This window comes from Lygodium microphyllum, chromosome 12 (assembly GCF_053477565.2).
Source record: "Lygodium microphyllum isolate KBCC chromosome 12, Lygodium_microphyllum_v1.1.10, whole genome shotgun sequence".
NCBI classification, from domain to species: domain Eukaryota; kingdom Viridiplantae; phylum Streptophyta; class Polypodiopsida; order Schizaeales; family Lygodiaceae; genus Lygodium; species Lygodium microphyllum.
Window position 1 is genome coordinate 155,123,648 of NC_141146.1, and position 27,145 is coordinate 155,150,792.

The following is a 27,145-nucleotide window of genomic DNA, read 5'->3' on the forward strand; positions in this document are numbered from 1 at the left end:
AATTCATGAAAAATCCTCTTTAATTCCAACCACAAGCTGAAAAATCTGGAAAAATCCAGATACCTTGGTCACACGTGGTGGATTGATGCTGAAAATCTTCAACATTTATATATATGTTTCATTGTCAAAATTTTACCACAAAGATCAACAAAAACACGAAAAAAAACATTACAACAAACAAAAACACATAAAAACCAAAATACGCAATCAACAATACACAACATTTTAACAAAAAAAAAAAAACAACAACAACATATAAGCCATCAGTCATCCAAACAAATTCATATACACTAATCTTGCTATGTTGTGTGTCCAATTATTTTCAGTTCGTGGTTTTTCTTTTTGGATTGCTGGCCTACATTTTGGGGATTGAGACGTGTGCATTCATTGCATACACATACACCCACTTTTAGATATTTTTTCTTTTTTATTTTTTATTTTTTTCGCTACCCCAAAATTCATGCTTAATTTTTAACATGAATCCTAAACACCACCATGGCACGCGCGCTCGCGCCAAACACACATTTTTCTAATTAAAATCAACCCGTCGTTCACTTAGCACGCATTACGTGTGCTTCAGAGGCACCTTAATATTTTTAATAACAATGAATCAGCCGTCACAAAAGCACGCGCTGGCAAAAAAGCGCTCCACATCACCTTAATTTTTAATAAATGAATTTGCATTTAGAAACCTCAGTCTGGTATTGAAGTCCGGGATTCGGATTAATGCACCGCTCCAACCTAATAATTTGTAATTAAATTTTTAAGAAGGAACCACCGTTTTCTTATTAAGGTTTAACACTTAATTAAAAATTCATCCATTTCTTAATAATTCATAAAATGAACCATTCATTAAACTACTTTCCCTCACTGCACTTTTTTCCCATTTTTCAATAAATATGCTTCGTGGGATGGATACGTGAAGTCTTCGGAGTTGTCTTCATGGTCAAACCTGATTATCAAAGTTGTGGTCATGATATGTGTGGGTTGTTGTTATGTTTTGGTTTAATTTCTTTGATACGGTTAAGGGTAAGGTTTGTCCTTTTCTTTTTTTTGCCTGACACGAGGATATCATGTGATTATTTGTTATGCATATTCACCAAGCTTTCGGTTGCATATGTGTAGAGGTCATGTCGAATTTTTTCTAGGCTATGGTTTGCTTGGGGATAGTTGGTCGAGTCACGTTTTACCACCTTGGTTGATATCTTATCCTTGGTTTTCGTATGTTGTTTTGCAGGCATTCTCTTTGTTTGTCTGTGTTTGTGATGTGTGTGTGTAACCATCTGAATGGCGCCCTCTCGTACTCCTCCCCCAATCCAGTATGTTCCTTTGGCTTTACATGATTATTCTTTGTTACTGGATTCAGACGTTGTCGCTAAAGCGGGCTTGTCCAAGTTCGTGAGCCTTTCTTTCCCACTGGTTCCAAATGATCCTACCATTTGTGACGAGTTTTTAACCTCTTACAGTAAGAGGTCTGGTCTAGTCCGTGGCACTACTGTTCTTCTGACACCGAAGAGTCTAGGCAAGGCTCTTGGTCAACCATATCGTAGGAAGTCTGTCCCTGCTGCCAGACAGTTGTTCGCCAGTGACGATATTTCGAAGCTGTTGCAGAAGCAGACTCAAGATGTTCTTAATCCGAAGAAGGTCATTACCATGTCAGGAGTCAGTGTCTCCATGATTTTCAATCCCTTATGGAAACATTTATGCCAATTCCTTCAAGACAAGTTCATGCCTGCAAAATCCCCATCTCATTATCTTTCCAAGGAGTTGTTTACAGCTTTACGAATGATTTTGAAAGGCATAACTATTGATTGGAGTACCTACCTCTTCTCCAAGATGGATCACCACTTTATCCGAGCTACTCGAGGAAGTGTGACTAATGTTACATTTGGGTCCTTCCTCTATGTCTTCTTGCTACATGCTGCCCCTGCAAAGGAAGTTCCTTTACCTCCAATTGATCCTCCTGAAGCTCCTCCTCTGCCTCATAATGAAGATGATGATGTGATAATTGAGGATGATGATTCTCCTCCTCTCCTTGGCATTCAGAGAAAACGCCTCAAAAGGGTGGCTGAGTTAGTGCCTATTCCTCCTCCTCCAGTTCTAGTGATAGTTCCTGCCCACTCTTGCAGCACCTTGCATGCATTCCTTCAGACGCCAAATCTTTTCAGAGCCCATAGAGACGGGATGCTAGAACTTACTATTCCTTCTGTTCACCGCCTGGCAACAGGAGATGCTATTCCGTTCCTGTGCAAGGATATCCAGAGTTCTATTGAACTTTCGATGACTGCCTGTATCCAGCAATTATATTCTTCATTTTATGATGAAGTTCAGCAGTCTAAGGAGGAACTGAATAAGACCAATACTGAGTTAGCCTCTACTCAAGAGAAATTCTCTGACCTTTGTACGCAAATGGAGCAGCAGAGCAAGCTCATGGATACTCAAAAAGCTGAAATCTCTAAGTTGAAATCTGAGTTGGCAGAAGCTAGGTCTCAAATGGTTGCTGTAACAGAGGAGAGGGATAAGTTACAGAAGGAGAGTCAAGAGATGAAGGAGGTGATAGCTGCCCAAGCAAAGAAGTTTAAATCCACCATAGCTATCTTAGACCAGAGCAATGCTTAAATCCAGCAACTCAAAGATCAGTTGGCTCAGTTTCTGTCTAATACACAGAGTCCTGTGCAACCAGATTCTCTTTTATCCCCTGCAGACTTAGCAGCTCTTCAGAGACATGCTACATTATGTCCCTTATTTCAGGCCAAGGTGGAAAGATTGCAATCTCGCATGGATTTATTATGGTATTCTTTTGAGGAGTATCAAGAATATGTTACACCAGATCATTCCTTTTTTGTCCATTATCAACAATAGAAGTTGGCCTTCTATATAAAACTTTCCACGACGGATTTACCTATTCCAGAGAATGGATGGAGTGGGGCCTGGTCATCTGATTTGCTGATAGAAGTAGTGAGGATAGTTTTTGAAGACTCTGTCACTCCAGATACGATGCTTCTGTCCTATATGTATTTGAGGGGTGATTTACTGATTCCAAATGATAAAGATCTGGCTTAGTATGTCGGAGATGTGGTATTGCAAGCTTCTTTGTATGTCCGACATTTGGAGTTAAGGATTGATGAGATGTTCCAAGGATATTCTTCAAAGGTGGCTGAGTGTCCTGAGTTTTCATGGCACACTATGGTTGATGTTGTCATTTTGAATCACCGTCAGGTCAAAGCTTCAGCTCATGCCTAGAACATTAACCAACTGAGGGTGGATCTTTTAGCCTATCTCTCCAACCAACCCCCATTTGATACTTTTTTCTTTGAAGCCTATCATCGTAGATCAGCTTTAGGTACGTCCTTACCATGCCTAACTCATTATCAACAAATGGCCCATAGGTATGATGCTTATATTTTCCTTTTTCAATCTATCCCAAATGTCATTTTACCCCTTCTTTTTCAACCTCAAGGATCTCCTCAAATTCCTATATTTACCCATTGTTCTTTTATTGAAGATCGAGTTTTTCTACCTCCTGATCCTTGTCCTTCCCCATCCCCTAACATTCTATCAACTTTTCTTGCTTGTCTTTTAACGCCTTTCTTAACCGAATCTCCTCAATTTTCAACAAATCCATCTTTAATCCATTCTTCATTTTATGATTTTGCCTATCCATCGCTTCATCCTCTTTCATTAGTCCCTCTTCCATCTCCTAACACTTCTATTTCTAATCCTCCTCAGTTGGTTAGTGGGTATCAAGGTTTTGATTAGAAGATTCTTCGAAGAAGGGGCTGGAGTTCAAATTATTCCCTTACTGGACCTCAAATCAATTGGCCATTGATCCCAGGAGAATGGACAAGTGCTAGTCAGGCTTATCAGAATTATCTGCATTTTGCTCAGTAATATTCTCAGTCTTCAGATCCTTCTGTGCGCTTAACTGCTCATTTTACTTGGTACCTAGCGTATATGCATAGGCATTCCCATAATGATTCAAAATCTATTCCAAAGTTGTGCATGAATGTCAATGTGAGCATTGATTCCCAGCAACTGGATGTCTTATACTTTCATGCCCTCTGTTTGCCTAGCAGATACCTTGTCTTGTTGAAAAGGATGTGTTGTTTCAATTCTTTCAGAATCCTCCTAAGACATCTATAGATGAATCCTTGTCCATGGATCATTTTCGAAATCACCAAGCCTTCAAAAGGGATCATCTTCATTGATACCTTTGCAATGTATTGTGGATGATTTTTAATGATAAATCTCTCTTTTTGGAGGAGTCATTCATATGGTTGTGTTGTGTGTAGTATTTGTGTTGTGGGTTAATTTATGTGATAAGATCGTGGTGGTTGCCTATTCGATTTGCTTTCGTGCGAGCTACATTTTTGGAGAATTGCGGTGATGGTGTTGTTGGTTGGATAGTTGAAGATGCTGATGCAAAAGAAGAAACCTCTTATATCCTTTACAAGTTTGTTGTGATTTCCAGTTTGATAAGAAGTGTTAATGTATCAAGGGTTTCCCTTTCGTTGTATTCTTTATATCAGATACATGCTGTAAGTTGGGGTCGTGGTTGGATGGACTGTTTTTGAAGATTTATTGAAGATCAAAGTTGAGCTCTTGAATGAACCTGTATTTCCTTTTTCCTGGGTCGCGAGGACGCTTCCTTATTAAGTGTGGGGATATGTTGAGTGTTGAAATGACCTATTTTTTGGCTGATTTTTGTTGTTTTTGAGAGCTGAATGGTTGATTTTATGAGATGATTGATTGGTTTGGAAGTGGTTTAAGAGTGTTTTGGATAGGTTGGAATGGTTTTATTAAGCTCATGATGTTTATTAGTAGAGATGTGAAGTTCTGTTGATGTTCTGTTGACGTTCTGTTTGGTCCTGATAGCTTCTGTTGAGCTTCTGTTTTGTTCTGTTTTCTCTCTATATGGAAGGATGGAGTATTGATTGATAGGGTTTGAGATTGTTTGAAATCTTATTGAGTGATTTTTGATGGTTTGGAATGGTTTTGGTATGAGTTATGTGGTTCTGATGCTTTCTATTGACCTTCTGTAACTCTTTGTTGAGCTTCTGTGAGCCTCTGTATGTGTTCTGTTGGATGAGAGTGTAGCTTGGGAAAGTTTTCTAGCCTTGGAAAGAGGTGAATAAAAGTGCAAAAGAGCTAAAAAAAGTCAAAGAAGTAGCTGTTGAAGACTCAAGTAAACACTGGAGTGAAGTGACAGTGGTGAGCTATGAAGTGTCACTGTAGTGGCTCTGGTGCCTCTTCGTATATGACATACCTTTTGGGAGGTGTCTCCACGACCAAAGAAGGGTTATTATGAGTGATTATTGAGTGACTGTAGTGAGGCTTTGATGTATTATTGAGAGCATACTATTGTGAGAGAGATCATATGTGAGAGATAGTCAATTCTATGTGAGAAAATGTATCTTTCTATGAGAGAGAAGACTATGAAGACAATGAAGATGAATACTATGTGATTTCTTTCCATCAAAATGGTATTTCTTTTGTGTTCTCTTTGTCTATTAATGAAGTCTATGAAGAATATGAAGAACATAATCAAGTTTGTTGAAGATAAAGCCGTGGGAGATTGCTTCTATGATGTTGCGTGAAGATTTATTGTCTTTGGTGTTGTTTTTTTTGTGATGGTCATATAAAGAATGATATAAAGCTTGTTGGTGATTACAAGATAGATTTTCTTGCAGTAGAAACCCTTTTTCCTTGGTGTCTCTCTTGGGGCTCCATAGACAGTGCAATACTCATAGTTTTGTGAATAAGTCCATCATGGACAAGGTGAATTGTATTCCCACAGATTTACAACAACCCATTAGAGTTCAAGTGGCCAATGATGAAGAGCAAATCAGCACACAGATATGTACACAGGTTTCTTTACAGTTGGCTGAAAATTTTGAAGCAAAAGTAAACCTGATCACTTTGGAAATGCGGCCTATAGACATTGTACTTAGTTGTGATTGGTTGATGCCATTAGGTATGATCACTATGGATTTCTCACAGCTGTATATGGAGTCTATCTTCAATGGACAGCTTTTCCATTTACAGGGAATTCCTAGCACATCAAATTTTCAGCTTATCACCATTCAACAACTCAAAAGGGAGTAGAAGAGGTGCTCACAAATATTTGTTTTGCATTTGAATAAAGATATGCAAGATCATCCCAATAATTCAGCAAACCATCCAACCTTGACAGCTCTTCTTGAGGACTATAGGGATTTGTTTGAGGTACCTACTTCATTGCCTTCCAAGAGAGCAGTAGATCACCCCATTGATTTGGAGCCCAACTCAAAGACAATCAATAAGCCACCTTAGAGGTTATCAAAGTGTGAACGAGAGGAAGTAGCTAAGCAAATCAAGAAACTTCTTGAGATGGAATTCATTGAACCAAGTTCTTCACCTTATGCATCTCCAATTCTGTTAGTCAAAAAGAAAGATGGATCTTTTACAATGTGCATTGACTACAGGGATCTTAATAAGATCACAGTGAAGAACAGGTATCCAATACCAAGGATTGATGATTTGCTTGACGAGCTCAAGGGGGCTTGATTCTTTACGAAGATTGATTTGAGGTCATGCTATCATCAAATTCGCATGCAAGAGGGTGAAGAAGTCAAGATTGATTTCAGGACTGATCGGGAGCTCTATCATTTCTTAGTGATGCCATTTGGGCTTACAAATGCTCTAGCTACCTTCCAAAGCCAGATGAATAAGATTTTACAGCCTTTCCTCTTTCAATTTATCTTGGTGTTCTTTGATGACATTTTGATCTACAGTAAGACTTTGCAAGATCACTTGGCACATATGAGAAGGGTTTTTTATGTATTGAGATATCACAGGATTTTTGCAAAGGAGAAGAAGTGTTCTTTCATGCAGACTGAAGTGGAATACTTGGGACATATTTTTAGTGAAAAAGGAATACAGGAGGCTGATCCAAAGAAGGTACAATGTATAAAAGATTGGCCAACACCTACTACTACTACTTCTCTTAGAGGATTCCTTGGTTTATCTTCATTCTATCGTCGATTCATCAAGCATTATGCGGCCATTGCAGCTCCTTTCACTGATAGGTTGAAGAATGAGGCTTTCTTTTGGGATGCTCTTGGAGATAGCAACTTCAACAAGTTAAAGGGATTCCTTACCTCTGCTCCTATCTTAGTATGCCCAGACTTCTCCAAAGAATTTACTATACAGTGTGATGCTAGTAGTCGTGGCATTGGGGCTATTTTGTTACAGGAGCATGGAGTGATTGCCTTTTAGAACCATAAGCTTGCAGATAAAGAAATGGCCATGAATGTTTATGACCAAGAGATGTTGGCTATCTTACATGTAATTAAGAAGTGGCACCATTACTTGTATGGCAGCCGATTCAGAGTACACATTGATCACAGGGTTCTTAAGTATTTCCTTACTCAGTCCAATCTTACTCCTAAGCAGCGTCAGTGGATTGCTATACTACAGAATTATGATTTTGACATCACTCATATGAGGAGCAAAGACAATATAATGGCTGATTCTCTTTCTCGTATGTGGGCTTGCAAAGTTTCAGTTATGACAGAATTGCATAATGATTGGATTGAAGAATTACAGGAGGCTTATCTTCTGGATGAAGAATTCAACCATATTTTTCAGAAATTACAGCAAGGTCTTATGAAAGAAAACTTGCATTATCAGTTCAAAAATGGCATTATTTGGTTGACAGGCAAGATTGTTATTCCTTCTATCTCTTCTTTTACACTGAAAATTATGGAGAAACTACATTCTTTGCTTTTAGCTGGACATTTAGGAGTTTTCAAGACCTATGATAGGATCATCAAAATTTTCTATTGGAAAGGACTGTGGAAATATGTCAAGGACTTTATCATGAAGTGTATGCCTTGTCAGCAAAATAAGGACAACACCCATAAGCCACGAGGTTTGTTACAACCACTATTACCTATTCCTATATGTAAATGGACTCATATTACTATGCATTTCATTTATGGCTTGCCTACTACCAAGAAGGGATGGAATAATATATATGTGGTGGTAGATAGACTCACCAAGGTTGCCGATTTTATTCCAACCAAGATTCAGTTTACTGTCTCTCAAGTGGCCAGTCAGTTTATGGAGTAGATTTTTAGACTACATGGATTACCGCAAGTGATTGTTCATGATAGAGACTCAAAGTTTATGAGTAACTTTTGGCAGGCGGTATTTACATCTATGGGCACTAAATTGGCTCCATCTACGGCCTATCATCCACAAAATGATGGATAGACAGAAAGAGTCAATAAATGGTTGGAGACTTATCTTCGCCATTTCTCTTATGTTGTCCAAACCTCATGGGATTCTTGGTTACACTTGGCTGAGTTTGCTTATAACAATTCTACCCATGCTCGTATTAGAGTTTCACCCTTTGAGGCTTTGTATGGTTACAAGGTGCCCTTATCCACAATCACCTTTAATGAAAGTATCAATCATCATGGGAAGGAAGAGTTAGAAAGAATGCAAACCCTTCTTCAGCAATGCAATATGAATCTTAGGAAAGCTCAATACCAAATGAAGATATATGCTGATGAGAAGAGGCGGCCTTTAGAGTTCCAAGAAGGAGAGTTGGTCTTACTGAAGGTGCCAAAGTCCAGGTACTCTACATTAAAAGATGGATCTAGTAATAGGCTTGCCACAGGTTTTATATCCCTTACCGGATCCTTAAGCGAATTAGAGACTTGGTGTACAAATTAGAGCTTCCCTCTTCCACAAATATTCACAATGTCTTCCATGTTAGTCAGCTCAAGCCTTTTTATGGTGATCCAATGGATATAGTTGATGAGATGCCATCTATTGATGAAGAATGTCTTATACAGTACATCCCAAAGGCTGTTATAAGTCAACGTGAGAAGAAGCTTTGATCTCGTTCTATCGTAGAATATTTGATCAAATGGAGAGGTTTACTGCCTGAGGAAGCTTCTTGGAGGCCTGATTATATATTGGATGGTTTCCTTTCTTAAGGGATACATTGGTGGCTAAAGCCTATTGATTATGGAGCTAGTGATGATGCAAACAGGATCAGGATGGCACGTTGTTTTAGAAAAGTTTTTATCATGCCTAATTTTCTTCCATTAAGCTATCTACATGGGCTTAAAGTACTCTTCAAGAGCTCTATTTTGATATATGATATGTCTCATTTGGACACTTCTACTAGAAGTTATTGCAGATTTGGTCTAGCAGGGTCTGTTTACACAACAAGCTATCTACTTCATTTTGAGATTATCTATTGAAGATCTTATGGCTCCATATACTTTCGAAGTATTCTAGATTATATATATAGCTGAGGCCTACTCTTGTTCTTCAATTTTAGTCCATATGGTTGGTCATACTTCATTTATTTTCCCATTTGTAAAGCTGTAAAAATAGAGTAGTACTCTGTTCTATCCATCATTTTCTAGTCTTTCAAGTTTGTTTTTTAGGACCAAAACTTTTGGGAAGGGATGGATTGTAAGAAGCGGGGAATAAGGACTTAGAGTAAATAATATTGATAAGATGCCATGTCACACTGACATTGGTATAAAAGGAGAGGACGTGTAATTTTTCATATCTTTTGACACATTAATACAATTACTGTCCTTCTTTCCCATCTTGATCACAGCTTCCATGTCTTCTCTCTTTTTCCTATCTTTCTATCTCCAAATCTAGTCTTTCTCTCTCCTCGTCACTCTTCTTCTCTCTCTTCATGCAGTCTTTCTCTCTCTTTTGCAATATTCTCTCTCCTCTTTCTCTCTCCCTAGTTCACACTTTGACAAGTGGTATCAGAGCATTGGTCTTTGATCCATTTTTCCTTCTATTTTTCTATCCTATTTTCCTCCATCAAAATCGATTTCAAACAAGTATTGTACAAGACAATGACTAGTGGAGTGTTGTGGACCATCTACAGTTAGTAAGAGACTACATCTGGAGATATCCAAGGTCAGACATGGCGAAGGATGGCTTAAGTGGCAAGTCGTCATCAAATTTCATGCAAAACTGGAGGTAACTAGGGTAAAGGAGAGTTAACCGGGCTTAGTTTAAGGTTAAACTACATATACTTTTCAAAAGGGAGCTTCTTTTCTCTCTCTTCCAAGCTTTTGGTTGAAACTTCAATGGTGGTTACCAAGAAATATGCCAAGTTCTCTCTCTACTGATCATTTCTCACAACCAAACCATGGGCAATGATTCCTTATCATCTGAGCTTCAAGTTGAGTATCCTGGTCAGGTAGTTAATAAAGAAGATGGAGCGGCATGCAGCCCAAAATTTGCACTGAAAAATGTGTTGATTTTTCTGCTCTCAACTCTCAACCTCTTTCTGATATGCTCAAGATCTTCTACAGATTGATTACTTGCTTTGAAGCACTTCATCAGGCTCTATTTTAGCAACTTCCAGCTGGAGGAGAACTCTAATCTTCATCTCCTTTGTTCAAAACCCTAAAACACAGCAGGGCAGCCATTGCCACAGACCTAGAAGCTCAAATTTCTTCAAATTTTGAACTTCTCTGACCTCCAAGGCTTCTCTAGTACTATGTACAAGTTGGATAGACTTCAAGATTAAAGACATTGTGGAGATTTCAGCTCGTGGAGGACATTGGAGCTCAAATGGAAGGATTATTCAGGGGATTTTCTTTAAGCGGCTTGAATCTTTGGTATTCAAGTGTTCAACCAAGCCCGAGGCATTGATTCTTCACGGATTTGATCATATTGGAGCTTGTATGGACTGATTCTATAATATTTCAAGCTTTATGATGGATTTATGGTGGAATTTGAAGAATTCTTCCATTGGAGGTAACATCTATCATTTTCTTCAAGCTTAATTGAGATATTTCTTTTACTTAAAATCTGAAATCTCTCAATAATCTACTTGCTAATGCTTTTTCACTTGTTGATGGGATATTATTGATCAATTTATTCTTTGAATTGATCAATAGATCAAAGATTAGTGTTATTCCTCATTAATCTCAGCCTATTCCATTGAATTTCAATCTTGATTCAATCATTACTTTATCATAGATATCATTTGCCAAGTTTGATGCATAACCTTGACTTATTTTGGTTGAATTCTTTTGCCCAAGCTGAAATATTGTACAAGGGTAAGTACTAAAGCAATCAGTGAGTCACTGAATTGCATTGGTAAGACCCTTTCCCTATCCAAACTTTCAAGATTTCATTCAATTGCATCTCATGAAAGGGGCTGTATGAATATTTTAGAAATGCATTTCATGCTGATTGATTAGATTAGCAAGCTACTGCCATGTTGATATACCCACCAAGGAAAAAGATGGATGCCGGGGGAGATATTGGGACAAAACAGAGGTGACCCTCCCTCACTATCAAAGATCCCGAAGAGGTGCAACCAACCGACCTGGGGGAAACTTTGCCTACCTCCTGGTGATTCGGAGCCCGTGTAGGGATCCTATCATGCCCTTTTATCCCTTACACAGGTACAGCGAGTGGAGAATTGAAGATTGAAGGCTTTCCAAAGGTTCAAGTATCTTCAGGATCAAAACAAGATAAAACAAGGATTTTACAGGGCACTACAAGACATTTACAGGTTGTTACAGGTACACCCTTCATTACTAAAGTACAAATGCATGTACTACAGGGTACCCACACATCGTATTCAGCCTTCTATAGGGTTTGGTAACCATTTGGGGATTACTATCTTGCCTTACAAGGTCAAAACAGGGCACGTACAGGTTAAAACAAGGTGCACGCCTGGACAGTTCAGACTCAAAAATCGAGTTGCAAAATTTTCTGTCCTAAATCTCTTATAATGTGCTATAGCTCATCTCGAAGAGGGCATTATGGGCTTCAATTTGAACTTTACAAAAATTTAATCGGAGTTCCTTGTAGCAAAAGTTATAGCCATTTTTCTGACAAGGGGAACTACAAGAATGCACTATTATGGCAAGACATAAGGGTAAAAATAAGGTCTAGGAAGATTATGCTCAACAAATCAGAGATTCCATGTTGGATAATGCAGCTCAAGAGAGCCCTCAAGAGCCTCAACAATAAGGGGAAGTTAGTATACTCAATAATACCTTGTGCATACATGAACAAAAAGATATAGGGAACGTCATGAGGCCATATTATCAAGAATGGAGCAAATGGTTTTGTCTACTGATCAATTGAAGTCTTCCATTGAGAAGTTAGTAGATTCAACGACTCAAACAAAGGCTTTTATTGATAAGTTGGTGGAATCTAATGCTCAAATTATGGCACAATTCTCCCAATGGATGCAAATGCAAATGGGATCTAAAGAAGTTACGGAGAAAGATTATTAAAGCAGTGAGCCTTCAGTCCCACTTTAGCCATCTAACCAAAATGGTCATGGTCATGGGATTTTTGGAAAAAGAGGCATCCCAAATACCAAGATAAAGTAGGTCAGGCTTCACAACAACATGATGACTATTTGGGCAGTTTGAATGGAGCTAACTCTCAAGCTTTTGGACTAAATACACAAATTCCTAGGGATCCTCTACCAATAGGAAGATTGCATAGTGGTTCTCAGCCACCTATTGGGAGATTTTCACCTCAATTTGGGGGTTCCATACATCGTACTCATGATAAGTCTATTTTGGAACAGCAACCATTCCATGAAAGAGAGCTAAAGGACAAGATTGTTCTAGCCAAATTTAATGGTCAATCATCTTCACCATCTGATTTAGAGGAGCGAATCTCTAAGATGGAATCCTACTTTGACATATTCCCTAAAACTTATGTTATGAAGATTCATTTTTCTTCCTTGCATTTGGAGGAATTTGTCCATACTTGGTAGAGGTATATTAAAAAAGAAAACATACTTCTAGAGAATTGGAAAGATTTCAAGGCACTTATGGCTGAAGTATTTGTCTACCCTCTTGAAAAATAGAAATCGGCATGGAGATGGTATGGTTTGGAACAAAGATGCCTAAGTCTAAGAGAGTACACTAACCAATTTCTCAACCTAACCATGTATGTAGAAAGCATCAGTGATGAGGCTAAGCTCCACAAGTACATGTATGGTTTAGAGCTATCTTTATTATCTGATGTCATGGCACAAAACCCTACTTCCCTCTTTAAGGCTATTGAGCTTGCGGAGTGCTATGGAAAAAAATATAGAAGAGAGTTTTCATTTCAGCCTGGTTTTGGATAGCCAAGGACTACTTTTAAACATGGCCAAGTTGGTAACACTTATGGTAGCAATCATGTGCCAAATGGGAGCTTACGGGTACCAACTTATCCACCATTCAATGCTTCTAGACCTCAAAGTAATTTCAGGACAGCAAACAGTCCTAGAGTTGACCTCAAACAAGGGGACAACAAGCCTAAATCCATTTCAGCCAACATGAATCCTAAGTCTATTCCTATGGATCTTTACAAATAAAGAAAGGAGAAAGGCTTATGTTTCAAGTGTGGGGAAAAGTATACACCTGATCATGCCTCAAAGTGTGTATACAAAAATGTCAAACCCAAGCTTCAGAGTATGTTAGTCTTTGAAGATTTTGAAGATGAGATGGATGAAGCTGATGCAATTACACTTAATGCTGAAAATAAAGATCTTGACGAATATGTTGAGCAAGAGTATTTCTATGATCCACCCGACTCTTTTCCTTTTGATCCAGGTGGAAGTATTCCTTTTGATCTAGGTGGGACTTGTCATAAGCCATTTGCTACCACTAATTGTTCTATTTCCATGGATTCTTGGATAAGATCTAGGAGTCCTAATACACTCTGTATAAAGGGAAACATTTGTGGAAAGCCAGTGTTCATTCTGATAGACAGTGCAATACTCATAGTTTTGTGAATAAGTCCATCATGGACAAGCTGAATTGTATTCCCACAGATAGCACATTAGAGTTCAAGTGGCCAATGATAAAGAGGAAATCAACAGTAGATATGCACACAGTTTTCTTTACAGCTGGCTGAGAATTTTGAAGCAAGAGTAAACCTAATCACTTTGGAAATGGGGCCTATAGACATTGTACTCAGTTGTGATTGGTTGATGACATTAGGTAGGATCACTATGGATTTCTCACAGCTGTATATGGAGTTTATCTTCAATGGACATCTTATCCATTTACAGGGAATTCCTAGTAGATCAAATTTTTAGCTTATTACCATTCAACAACTCAAAAGGGAGTAGAAGAGGCGCTCACAAATATTTGTTTTGCATTTGAATAAAGAAATGCAAGAACATCCCAATAATTCAGCAAACCAGCCAACCTTAACAGCTCTTCTTGAGGACTATAGGGATTTGTTTGAGGTACCTACTTCATTGCCTTCCAAGAGAGCAGTAGATCACCCCATTGATTTGGAGCCCAACTCAAAGACAATCAATAAGCCACCTTACAGATTATCAAAGTGTGAACGAGAGGAAGTAGCTAAGCAAATCAAGGAACTTCTTGAGATGGAATTCATTGAACCAAGTTCTTCACCTCATGCATCTCCAATTCTGTTAGTCAAAAAGAAAGATGGATCTTTTACAATGTGCATTGACTACAGGGATCTTAATAAGATCATAGTGAAGAACGTGTATCCAATACCCAGGATTGATGATTTTCTTGATGAGCTCAAGGGGGCTTGATTCTTTACGAATATTGATTTGAGGTCATGGTATCATCAAATTCGCATACGAGAGGGTGAAGAAGTCAAGACTGCTTTCAGGACTGATCGGAAGCTCTATCATTTCTTAGTGATGCCATTTGGGCTTACAAATGCTCTAGCTACCTTCCAAAGATAGATGAATAAGATTTTACAACCTTTCCTCTTTCAATTTGTCTTGGTGTTCTTTGATGACATTTTGATCTACAGTAAGACTTCGCAAGATCACTTGGCACATATGAGGAGGGTTTTTTAATGTATTGAGACATCACAGGCTTTTTGCAAAGGAGAAGAAGTGTTCTTTCATGCAGACTGAAGTGGAATACTTGGGACATATTGTTAGTGAAAAAGGAATACAGGCTGATCCAAAGAAGGTGCAATGTATAAAACATTGGCCAACACCTACTACTACTACTACTACTTCTCTTAGAGGATTCCTTGGCTTATCTTCATTCTATCGTCGATTCATCAAGCATTATGCAGCCATTGCAGCTCCTTTCACCGATAGGTTGAAGAAGGAGGCTTTCTTTTGGGATGCTCTTGCAGATAGCAACTTCAACCAGTTAAAGGGACTTCTTACCTCTGCTCCTATATTAGTATGCCCAAACTTCTCCAAAGAATTTACTATACAGTCTGATGCTAGTGGTCGTGGCATTGGGGCTGTTTTGTTATAGGAGCATGGAGTGATTGCCTTTGAGAGCCGTAAGCTTACAGATAAAGAAATGGCAATGAATGTTTATGACTAGGATATGTTGGCTATCTTATATGTAATTAAGAAGTGGCACGATTACTTGTATGGCAGCTAATTCAGAGTACACATTGATCATAGGGTTCTTAAGTATTTCCTTACTCAGCCCAATCTTACTCCTAAGCAGCGTCGGTGGGTTGCTATACTACAGAATTATGATTTTGACATCACTCATACGAGGGGTAAAGACAATATAGTGGTTGATTCTCTTTCTCGTATGTGGACTTGCAAAGTTTCAGTTATGACAGAATTGCATAATGATTGGATTGAAGAATTACAGGAGGCTTACACCACAACAAAAATGAGTCACAGATGCGCATGTTAGACACGCAAATTCAAGCACTGATGGGGCCTAAAATGGGCTGTCACTGGCTATGGCACTAGCCGGACCTCATGCTCATAACAAACAAACACACCCTCACGGCCTCGCGGACAAGGAGCATCTATCTACTGCTAAAGGACAAACTGCCCTAAAGCCTAATCTATGCATTTATAGTTTTATAGTTTTGTAGTCCAATGTTTCCATTTCTATAAACTCTTCAAAGGAAGAACCCATACACATTGGTAATAAATACCACCATAATCACATACATGGGAGCATCCTCTCAGTAGAAACATCGCGGTCCCACTGCAGCTCTCCTACATCGCAGGGATTAGCTCCTTGATGCGCTGCTCAACATATAAAACAAACGAACAAACTCCACTCTTCCATTTTTCAAGTAATCTAGGAGATACCATGTGTCCTTACTAAATAATCCCACAAGAAACGAACGTCTATCCTACAGCTAAGGATGCCTTTTCACACTCAAGCATGGGTCATTGTCATTGAAAATAGGTGCCATGCATCCAGAGTTTTTTATTCTGATACCATGATTGTCATGCACATGCAAAGGTGAATGATTCTAAAGTGCTCAAACATCATTTTAAAATTAGCAACGTGCTTGTGCACAATCACGCTTTCCAAATGCATTTACTAACCCATTGTGGCGATGAACTCGTGCTACTATCCTCTTAATTAACATACCACGAACTCTATGACATGATGTGCATCATAAAATCAGCAACAATCAGCACTCATGTTAACGGTATTTTGAGAAGGCTGCAGAAAGCGCAAGTGCTGGATACTATTTTTTAGTGGATTACTATTTTGTGGAGCTTCATTGTATTACTTTGGGCACTTGTGTATTACTTTTTACTCATGGACATCATCAGACTATCATGGTTGTATTATTTTGTGAGAGCCGGGCTCACTCCCATACACATTGTATTTATCACCCGTAGTTGTATTTGTCGCACCCGCATGTGTTGCATGGGTTGCACACATGTAATTGTGATTAGAATAGTGTAGGCTTGGTCTATTTAGGCTAAGGTTCAAGCATGTTTCAAGGATTGACCGGCCTAAAGCCCACTATGTGGGTAAGATGCCCAAAGAGGGTACAACCCCTAATTCACAGTTGTGGAAACCCTAAACGCAAAAGGGGCGCAAACCCTAACCGTAACCCTAAATGCAAAAGGGGCGCAAACCCTAACCCTAACCCTAAACGCAAAAGGGACGCAAACCCTAACCCTAATTCTATGTCTATATAAGGGTGGGAGGTCTCAGTTGTATTCACCCCCTTTTGGCACATTCATGCTGCGGAAGCTCTGTTAGTGCAACCATTCAATCTTTCTATTCTATCATCTTGCTTCCATTGTGTTGAGAGTGACTGAGAGGGAGAGAGTGAGAGGTGTGTTGAGCGAGGGACTAAGGGAAGGTGAAGCTCTTCGTCGTCTTCTTGCTTTTCTCGTCGTCTCTACTAGCTCTTCGACTCGTTGGTGTGCTTGGTGGTGGATGCGAAGGAGCGACGGCATCGGATCGTGTTGATCGTGGTCGTGGAACTATCTTCGAGCCTTTGAAAGGTAAGTTAGGTGAGTTCACTACAACTCGAGCTAGTATTGTGTTCTTGCTTTCTTGGGTTGGAGAGGAGAATGCTTGGTTAGTTAGAGCGGAGCATGAGAGACAAGGTGAGAGATTGTCGCCAACGTGACTTGCAGCTTCTGAAAGAATAGAAGTCCGTCCAAAGTCCCGACTGTTGGTGCGTTTGCCTCAACATTTTGGTTCCGTTGCCGGGACCTAGGATGGTGCAACCACCGAGGTTCTCACACTCCCACCGTGTGATGGAATAGGAGGCTTGTGCATGGGCGTGGATAGGATCGATGTGGTTTCGATCGTCTGCGTTTGTGGCTAGCTTCCAAAACCCATGCGGCTAGGTTAGGAAGGGCCAAATCGAAAGGAATCGGTTTGTTGGATTGAGATTGGAATAGGGTAGAATAGAAGAAAACACAAACCATAAACTCAAAAACACAAAAACACAAGAAAACACAAAACTCAAAACTGAAAACACAAAACTCAAAACTCAAAACTCAAAACTCAAAGCGCTCTTCTTGTTGTTGGACATCTTGTGTGGGAACGTTGGGAGATGAGGGTTCATCGTTCTTGCTTTTGTCATTGGTTACATACATGTTTATGGTTGAGATCTAACCAAATATACTACTTGCCTTTGTACTCGTCTTCTAAAGTTCTTGGCTTGTGAGGTAGAGGAAGGAGAAAGCAAAGAAGGCCAAGAAGAAGTAGATAGAAGATGGTTGGGAAGAAGAAGAGATAGATGAAAAAAAGGGTGAAATAGAGAAAAAGGAAGGGCAAGAGGTAGTGAGGAAGAGAGCTAGAAGAAGAAGAGTAAGAAGAAGAGAAGAAGAATACAAGAAGAAGAAGAAGAAGAAGATGCAAGGATTGAGATAGAAGAACGATAGAAGAAGAAGAAGAAGAGGAGGATAGAAAAACAAGAGAAGAAGAAAGTAAGAAGGAGTGAGGAAGAAGAATAAGAGAAGCGGAAGAAAGAGGGGAAGAAGGTGAATAAGAAGAATAAGAAGAAGGGGATAGAAGAAGATAAGAGTACGAAGAAAAGGAAGCGTAGGAGAATATGAGAAGTTGAGGAAGAAGACTAGGAGAGAAGGGAAGTGGAAGCAGTTGAGAAGGAGAAGCGGAAGAAAGAGGGGAAGAAGGTGAATAAGAAGAATAAGAAGAAGGGGATAGAAGAAGATAAGAGTATGAAGAAGAGGAAGCGTAGGAGAATATGAGAAGTTGAGGAAGAAGACTAGGAGAGAAGGGAAGTGGAAGCAGTTGAGAAGGAGAAACAGATTAACGAGAATAAGTAGGGAAGTCGGCCAGAAGGGTCGGTAGGGGAATAGGAAAGAGATATATATGCACTTTTCATTTCTACTTCATTTATCTCAGTAACACCACATCACCTCAGGTCACCTACCACATGTGGTTGATCCAGTGGAGAACCATGCGCTTCAAGAATTCCTTTATCTATCCCACTTAGGTATCTCCCTTGCATCTTCAACAACAACCTTTTTTTTTCTCAATACCTACCATTCTTTCCATCTTCATCAGATCAAGCTCCCTTGCTTCCTCATCATCGAGCATCATCATCAACAGAAGCACCCATGGAGAAGTCTTCTACCTATGTATTAGACTATGTATGCACGTGCACACACTATAGTATTTGCACCATAACCTATTCACGGTTTTGGGTCCTCAAGTGTGGGACAACACTTCAGGCCTCCCAAACCAACATCATCATATGTCCTGTGCACGATCAGAAGACTAGCACTTTTCCCCTAGGGAGTGACTGCACGTGAGGTTTTACTTTGCAGGTATTCGAGTTGTGGAGAATCATGCGCATCACTTCTACATCAACATTGCATCTCCCATCTTCTACGACCTCTATTCCATTTTCCAATGACCATTCAAGTTCTATTCATCAGAAGGATCAACAATCAAGTGTATCTTCAGCATAGCCAACTTTTATAGGATTTGTCACTAGCAACACCATCAGTCTCACCATCTACCACAATTTGAGCAACATCATTTGTACCACTCGCAGTAGGCAACATCCTCATCTTCAACAACCACCGTTCTTCATCAGCCACATCCATTTCTTTTCCATCAGGAATACTACTTGATCAGGACTGTTCCCAGCATTCCGTGTCTTCAGTGCAAGCTACAGCATGCTACCTATGACGTGAGTGCCCTGGGACTGGCACTCGTCTAGGGGGGAAATAATGTTAACGGTATTTTGAGAAGGCTGCAGAAAGTGTAAGTGCTGGATACTATTTTTTAGTGGATTACTATTTTGTGGAGCTTCATTGTATTACTTTGGGCACTTGTGTATTACTTTTTACTCATGGACATCATCAGACTATCATGGTTGTATTATTTTATGAGAGCCGGGCTCACTCCCGTGCACATTGTATTTATCACCCGTAGTTGTATTTGTCGCACCCGCATGTGTTGCATGGGTTGCGTACATGTAATTGTGATTAGAATAGTGTAGGCTTGGTCTATTTAGGCTAAGGTTCAAGCATGTTTCAAGGATTGACCAGCCTAAAGCCCACTATGTGGGTAGGATGCCCAAAGAGGGTGCAAACCCTAATTCACAGTTGTGGAAACCCTAAACGCAAAAGGGGCGCAAACCCTAACCCTAACCCTAAACGCAAAAGGGGCGCAAACCCTAACCCTAACCCTAAACGCAAAAGGGACGCAAACCCTAACCCTAATTCTATGTCTATATAAGGGTGGGAGGTCTCAGTTGTATTCACCCCCTTTTGGCACATTCATGCTGCGGAAGCTCTGTTAGTGCAACCATTCAATCTTTCTATTCTATCATCTTGCTTCCATTGTGTTGAGAGTGACTGAGAGGGAGAGAGTGAGAGGTGTGTTGAGCGAGGGACTAAGGGAAGGTGAAGCTCTTCCTCGTCTTCTTGCTTTTCTCGTTGTCTCTACTAGCTCTTCGACTCATTGGTGTGCTTGGTGGTGGATGCGAAGGAGCGACGGCATCGAATCGTGTTGATCGTGGTCGTGGAACTATCTTCGAGCCTTTGAAAGGTAAGTTAGGTGAGTTCACTACAACTCGAGCTAGTCTTGTGTTCTTGCTTCCTTGGGTTGGAGAGGAGAATGCTTGGTTAGTTAGAGCGGAGCGTGAGAGACAAGGTGAGAGATTGTCGCCAACGTGAGTTGCAACTTCTGAAAGAATAGAAGTCCGTCCAAAGTCCCGACTGTTGGTGCGTTTGCCTCAACAACGCAAATCACACCATTCAAACATCCCAATCCCCTACGTTTAGGTATTGCTTTCATTCATAGGTATAGAGGTTCATTTTGTCATGTTTTGATGTATAGAAAAGCAATAAATCACAAACTTTGACAAGGAGGTAGGGCAAATTGAGGCCAAACCTCATGCTTTGCCACTACCACATATCCATAAACAATCATTATATTTTTTCTTATTTTTTCAAGATGTATTTCTATTTTTTTACTTATTTTTTTATTTTCTTGATTTATTTGGTAATAAAATATAATATTTTTTTATTTTTCTTGTTTCAATCACTTCAACATACTAAAATTCAATTTATCTTCCATATTTTTCCCATGGGAACAAATTTTACCCACCCAAAACACAAAAACTGCCATTTTACCACTTAAAGATCGCATTTTGGGTTTACGAGAATTAATTAAAGCATGTAAATCATTGCAAAATCAAAATTTTCTGATAAACAACAATTACTCATGATGCAAACAGCACTCATACAAATTTTCATCCAATAAGAACATAATTATCATCATAAATTATAAAAAATCCTTCATTTTCTTCATAAAAATGATCATACCGTATTTTTACGTAACCCGAGACGCCTTGAATGATTGCATAACCAGCAGATGGAGCCTCCATTGCTCTCAATCTAATGCTGTGCTTCAATCTTCAATATCTCCATCAATCTTCACCACTATTTTCTTCATTCTCCTTCCCCGATTCCTTCATCAAGATGGTACACATAAACAGCCCATAGAGAAGAGAGGGAGGGAGGAGAGAGAATGACTAAAATATGTTCTCTTCATCCACATAGCCATTCCTCATGCGAAGACAAGCGAAATCATCAGCCAAGAGGGAGAAGATTAGGGGTAATGTCTGTCAAATGGGTTGCTTACAACCTCCATGCTCCATCATGATGGGAGAGGGCGAAAAAAACGGCGCAACTTGACGTCCTTTTTCTCCACGTTTTTTCATGATTTCTTTCATGCGTCTTTGCATAAAATTTTGGGGGGGTCAAGGCTCCAAAGGGCACCCCCCCTTTGGTCCTCAAAAATGTCCACCTCTTTAAATCTTGCCCATTTTGTGACCTTTGTCTTGTCCGGACTCCAATTCGAGCTTTGAAAAATCCTAGGCGTCCAGCTTGATATCCCGCACTGACTAGCAACTCCTAACATCATGACGGCAGTCAAAAAATTATCAAAAATCCACAAGTGTCTCTCAGAGCCTTTTAAAGCCGTCTTTCACTTGGTGCTAAAAATCGTCCTAGCTGGAGCCGCCACCTTCGATGTTAAATATTTTTCCCCTAAATTCCGGATTTTTTGGCAAATTTTAGGCACATCCTAGGCTCAAAACTCCGCTCTCATTGGCGACCACGGGATAGGGCGACTCAGCCCGTCAAATCCCACAACAGATCTGCACAAAACAACCAAAGGAAGCATCAACTTGATACAAAATAGATACATACTAAAACATAGTACAATGCTCACCCTACCCCCTAACAAAACCAAGGCATGAAATCCACAAGGAGTAGGCCTAGCATAATCTGATAAAAGGTCCGAAGCTAGTCACTAACCAATTGCTCCAACACGGCCAAACTAAAAAGAACTATCAAAGAGGTTGCCCTAAGTGAGGGTCTGAACTACCTACCTAACTAAGGATAACACAACCAGGAGCTCCTACTGGGCGAGAACTACTATAGCCTAATCAAGAAGTATTTTCTTCTAGTACATTTCTTCTTTTAGGTTTTCATTCTTCCATACTCGGGCATGTAAAAAGGAGGAACCTGAGCGTAGTGACCCAAGGAGAACAGGGCATCGGCCTCAGGTCCTGTCTTGGTACCCAAGAACCCACCAAGTCCTCGCAAGGCAACACTTAATCCTTTTCTGATGCTCACTTTTATTTTCGCTCCAACCTTCCTTACTTTTTTCTTTTCGAGCAAGACACCACCCCTAGGAAGACAAGGCATCGGCTCCAGGTCTGACTTGTCCCCAGGAACCTACCAGGCCTCCGCAAGGTGATGAGCAACTGCTTATAAATTTTCCTTTCTTTTCTTTTCTATTTTTATAGGGGTTAGAACCCCTTTTTACACACCTTTGTATATATCTATTTTCTTTTGAGATATTCAGTGTTTTTTTTTCCTCTCTATCATCATCATTTTTTCCTCTTCTAGCAGGCTTCTCTAACTGCCTCACAACTAACAAGAACCCCTAGAACAGCTGCCTAGCAGGCTAGCAAAACAGGGTCACTAAAACTACATTCTAAAACATGTCTTTCGATGCCTAACAATGTCTTTACAGGAGGCAAAAACTACTCAGACCTCCCTCAGACATACCTAACCTAAACTTGGGACTTCATGCCTTGGATGCCGGTCCCCAACAAGAAAAGAAAATCCCCTATAAGTATACAGACACATATAGCATAAAAACACAGTACTCGTAAAGGAGAGATATCACCTGGATAGGGCCACGAGAAACTCCACGCGACAAAGGCTCCTTCCAAGCTCTTCTTTAAACCTGTCTACCACAAGACTAAAACAAGAAAGCATTAACCGCACCTGTACTAAACAGACAACTAGCCCTCTTGGCCTAATGAAATAAAGCATTTCTCTACAAAAAACTGATCGGCCCTCTTGGCCTAACGAGATAAAACATAATAAACCTACACATCCCTCCCCAAAATAGTACAGATATAACAATAATATGCTCCTGTCCAAGGAGGAAAAATAGGACTCACAGCCCTAAACTAAATGCATAAGATTATGACCCATCCCTCCTGCATATATAGCAAGAGTCGTACACATAACATGTTGTCTAATCAACCTATGGATCCAAGATAAAAATGATAGATTGGTTTCGGCTACTCTTTGTATCACCCATATCAACCATTGCCTGCCATATATTGCATGCTCTGATAACATTCCCCACAAGCGACCGGGTCCTATCTCATTATTAATAGCAAGATCCAAACTAGGACCACAATTGAAGAAAATGTCTTCTTCATAAGCAAGATTTGCCAGTGAATCCGCAAACTGATTCCAGTAACGTGGAATCAGCTGAAAAGACACTCTCTCAAACTCCTCAAGTAGGGTCATCGCAGTTCGATGATACATACAAAGGATGGGATTCCGCATTGTGTATGTCCCATCTAGTTGATTCAAGATCAACTGGGAATCCCCTTTTACTAACAACCGTTGAATACCACCTTGTTTGGCAATATGCAGTCCCATAATCAAGGCTTTATACTCCGCCATATTTTTAGTGAATCCTACCCCGAGATAAGCAGCTAACTTCATCGTAATTCCACGTCGGGGGTCTCGGATTACTACTCCAACACTCCCTTTTTTAATAGAGCCCTTGTGGACGCTACGTCAAAATATAATATGTACATCCACAATGGGTTTACATAGCTTGCCATCACGAACTCCTCTATTCGTAATTATGACAGTCAAAATTTAACATGTTTAGAGGATGAATTGACGGCTCCATCCCACCTTCTTCATTAAACTCAACAGGGATACTTGTCAACATTCGTAAGTAGTGATGGGCAGAAGACTTTGATCTCCCACACAAAGGTTCCGTCTTCTTGCTCGATCACTTTATATCCTTTGCTCCACCAAATAAGTTTTCCTTAATGGTATCTCTGCTCCAGATATGGGTGCTCCAAATAAGAAATCAACCGCCCCATCAACCAACTTTAAGCTCTTTTGCAGGTCTCAAATCAACCCCAACATGGACCTGCAATGCATTGCTCCGTATTAGCATACTTAGAAATAGTAAGGTTTAATCTTATTAAGATTAACCTTATTTTTAAATTCTACTCCATGCAAATCAGCTAGTAGAGCCGTAGACCTATTTTTCCCTATCCTGACAATCTTGTAGGGGCCATCCCATCTAGGTTCCAGCTTCCCTGAAAATAGCTTCCTACGCGCATCGTAGTACAAAACTAATTGCCATTTTTTAAAGGTATACTTCTTTGCTTTAAGGTCGTGCAACTGCTTCATCCGACCTTTAGCTACCTCCTAATGTAATAAGCTCTACAACTTCAGCTCATCCAGGTGGGCTATGGTCGTGAAACGTTCAAAGAGTGAATCCTCATCTCCCAAAGAGTGGTTAATTGCAAACCGTATGGTTGGCAACTTGATTTCGAGGGGTAACACACACTCTTCCCCATAAACTAATTTAAATGGAGTATGGCCGGTAGCTCACTTAAACGTTGTATTGTACGCCCATACTGCCACATACAACTTCCTGTCCCAGTCTCATTTATTCTGAGAGACTATTTTAGACAAGATACCCACAAGCTACTTATTAGTACTTTCGACTTGCCATTGTCTTGCGGATTATAAGGGGTCATTTTATTGTGCTTGATTTTCCAAGCTTCAGTCAGACTTTTGATCACTTTATTCAAAAAGTGGGTTCCATGGTCCAACACTAGTTCCTTTGGTGGACCGAAACGACAGATAATTTGCTTTAAAAGGAAACTTGCAGTCTCTTTTGCATTGTCCTGTCTCGTTGCCCGCGCTTTTGACCATTTTGTGAAATAATCAGTTGCTACTATAATGTACCTCTTCTGAGTAGTAGACAACGGGGTGATAGGACCCACAAAATCAATGCCCCACTTCTCAAATGGAAGGATAGCCATGATAGGCATAAGTGGACGTTTCCTATTCTCTCTACTGTCATGTCTTTGATAGGTATCACATCTCTTAACATACTCAAAAGAATCTTGGAAGATGGACGACCACCAATATCCAGCTCTTAAAGCTTTCTGTGCCGTCAACCATCCAGCAAAGTGTCCTCCATATGTAGAGTCATGGCACTCTTCCAAGATGAAAGGAACCTCGTCAGGCATCACACATCGGTGATAGATATCATCAACACCCTGTCGATATAGTGTTCATGTGATCAAGGAAAACTTCAAAGCCTGTTGTCTGATTTTCCTCTTTTTTTATTTTGATAAACCAACTCCAGTCTCTCCCGTTGATAGATAATGTGTGATAGCCGCATACCAAGATGGAATAGAAGCTGTATCAATTTTAAATATTTCTTCAATATCACTTCCTTCAACCAACATCTCTTTCGGCTCCCCAAAATTCACAAGGCATTCCACAATCCCCTACAACCTCAGTGGCTTACTCTTAATCTCATAATTGAACTCCTACAAAGTGATTAACCACTTTGCCAAACGATCAAGTGGTTGCAACTTGTTCATAAGCAATCTAAGCCCTTCCGCCTTCGTATAGAAAACTACCTTCTCATAGAGGATGTAGTGCTTGAATTTTTAGTCGCAAAGACCATCGCAAGGCACAACTTCTCCATGTAGGTATAATTAATTTCTGATATGCCCAATTTTCGACTAGCAAAAGCTATCGGATGATACCACTTTTCCTCCCAGATTTGGGCTAAACATCAGCTGATACTATACATGGTGGCTGTTGAAAATATATAAAATATCTCGCCTCTTTTGGGTGCTTTTAAAACTGGTGCTTTTACTAGCTTCTATTTCACATCCTCGAAAGCTACCTTACAAGGGTCGCTCCATACAAATAGACAGCTAAAGGATAATAAGTTCATTAATGGCAACGTCCTTTCTACCAAGGCATTTATAAACCTCTGATAGTACCCTATCGATGACAGAAAGCTATGCACCTCTTTCGGAGTGCATGGTGGACTCATAGCAACTATAACCTTAATCTTTTCAGGGTCAATTGCGATTCCTACTGAACTGACCACATGGCCTAGCAATAGCCCATAAGGCACCCCAAAGACACACTTATGTGGGTTAAGAACGATACAAATTTGTCTGCAACGCTCAAAGCGCTTTCTTAAGATATACAGTGGCTGCCCCTAGGTCATCAATGAATACTTTCAACTCATCTGGGGAGATGTCACCAAAGGTCTTGTCTGCTGTTCGTTGCCATGATCCAGGTGCATTGCACAAACCAAAGGCCATCACATGGTATGCAAAAGTACCAAAGATAGTGATGAAAGTTGTTTTCAACTTGTCCTCTTCTGCAATTGCCATTTGGTTATAACCCGCAAAGCAATCCGTAAAACGAATATATTTCCCTACCCGCTAATTGATCCAAAATCTAGTCAATAAATGGTAACGGGTAGTAATCCTTAACCATCTGCTTATTCAGCTCTCTAAAATCTACACATAGTCGGATCTGGTTGTTTTTCTTCTTCCTGGTGATAACTAGTGAACACCATTCTGTGTGCTGTACAGGGAAAATTAAACCAACTTCCCTTAAATTGACGTATAGGACGACTGCTTTCTTTTACAGGAATAGTATGAATAGCCAGGCTGGGAGGAATGCCTCTCAGCTCGTCATAACTCCAAGCAAAGATATCATGGAATTCTTGAATCAAGGACACATAGTCCTCCCTTTTTGTTGAACTGAGCATGGAACCTAATTTAATTGGCCGCTAATCATTCGACGTGCCAAGGTCTAACTCAATCACATCCACATCTCTTATCCTATCTTGAGGCTCTATCGGCTCATTTAGAGTTATCTAATAAATATCCTCTGTAGTGGACCTCTCTTTAGATTCATCATTGGATGATGTCTCACTACCAGATGGATCATCTATTGTTTCTAATTCAGTAGAGGATAAAGGAGCTCTCTCACTCTGAGGAGACTCAGGGCAAGCATCGACTACTACTCGATTAGCAC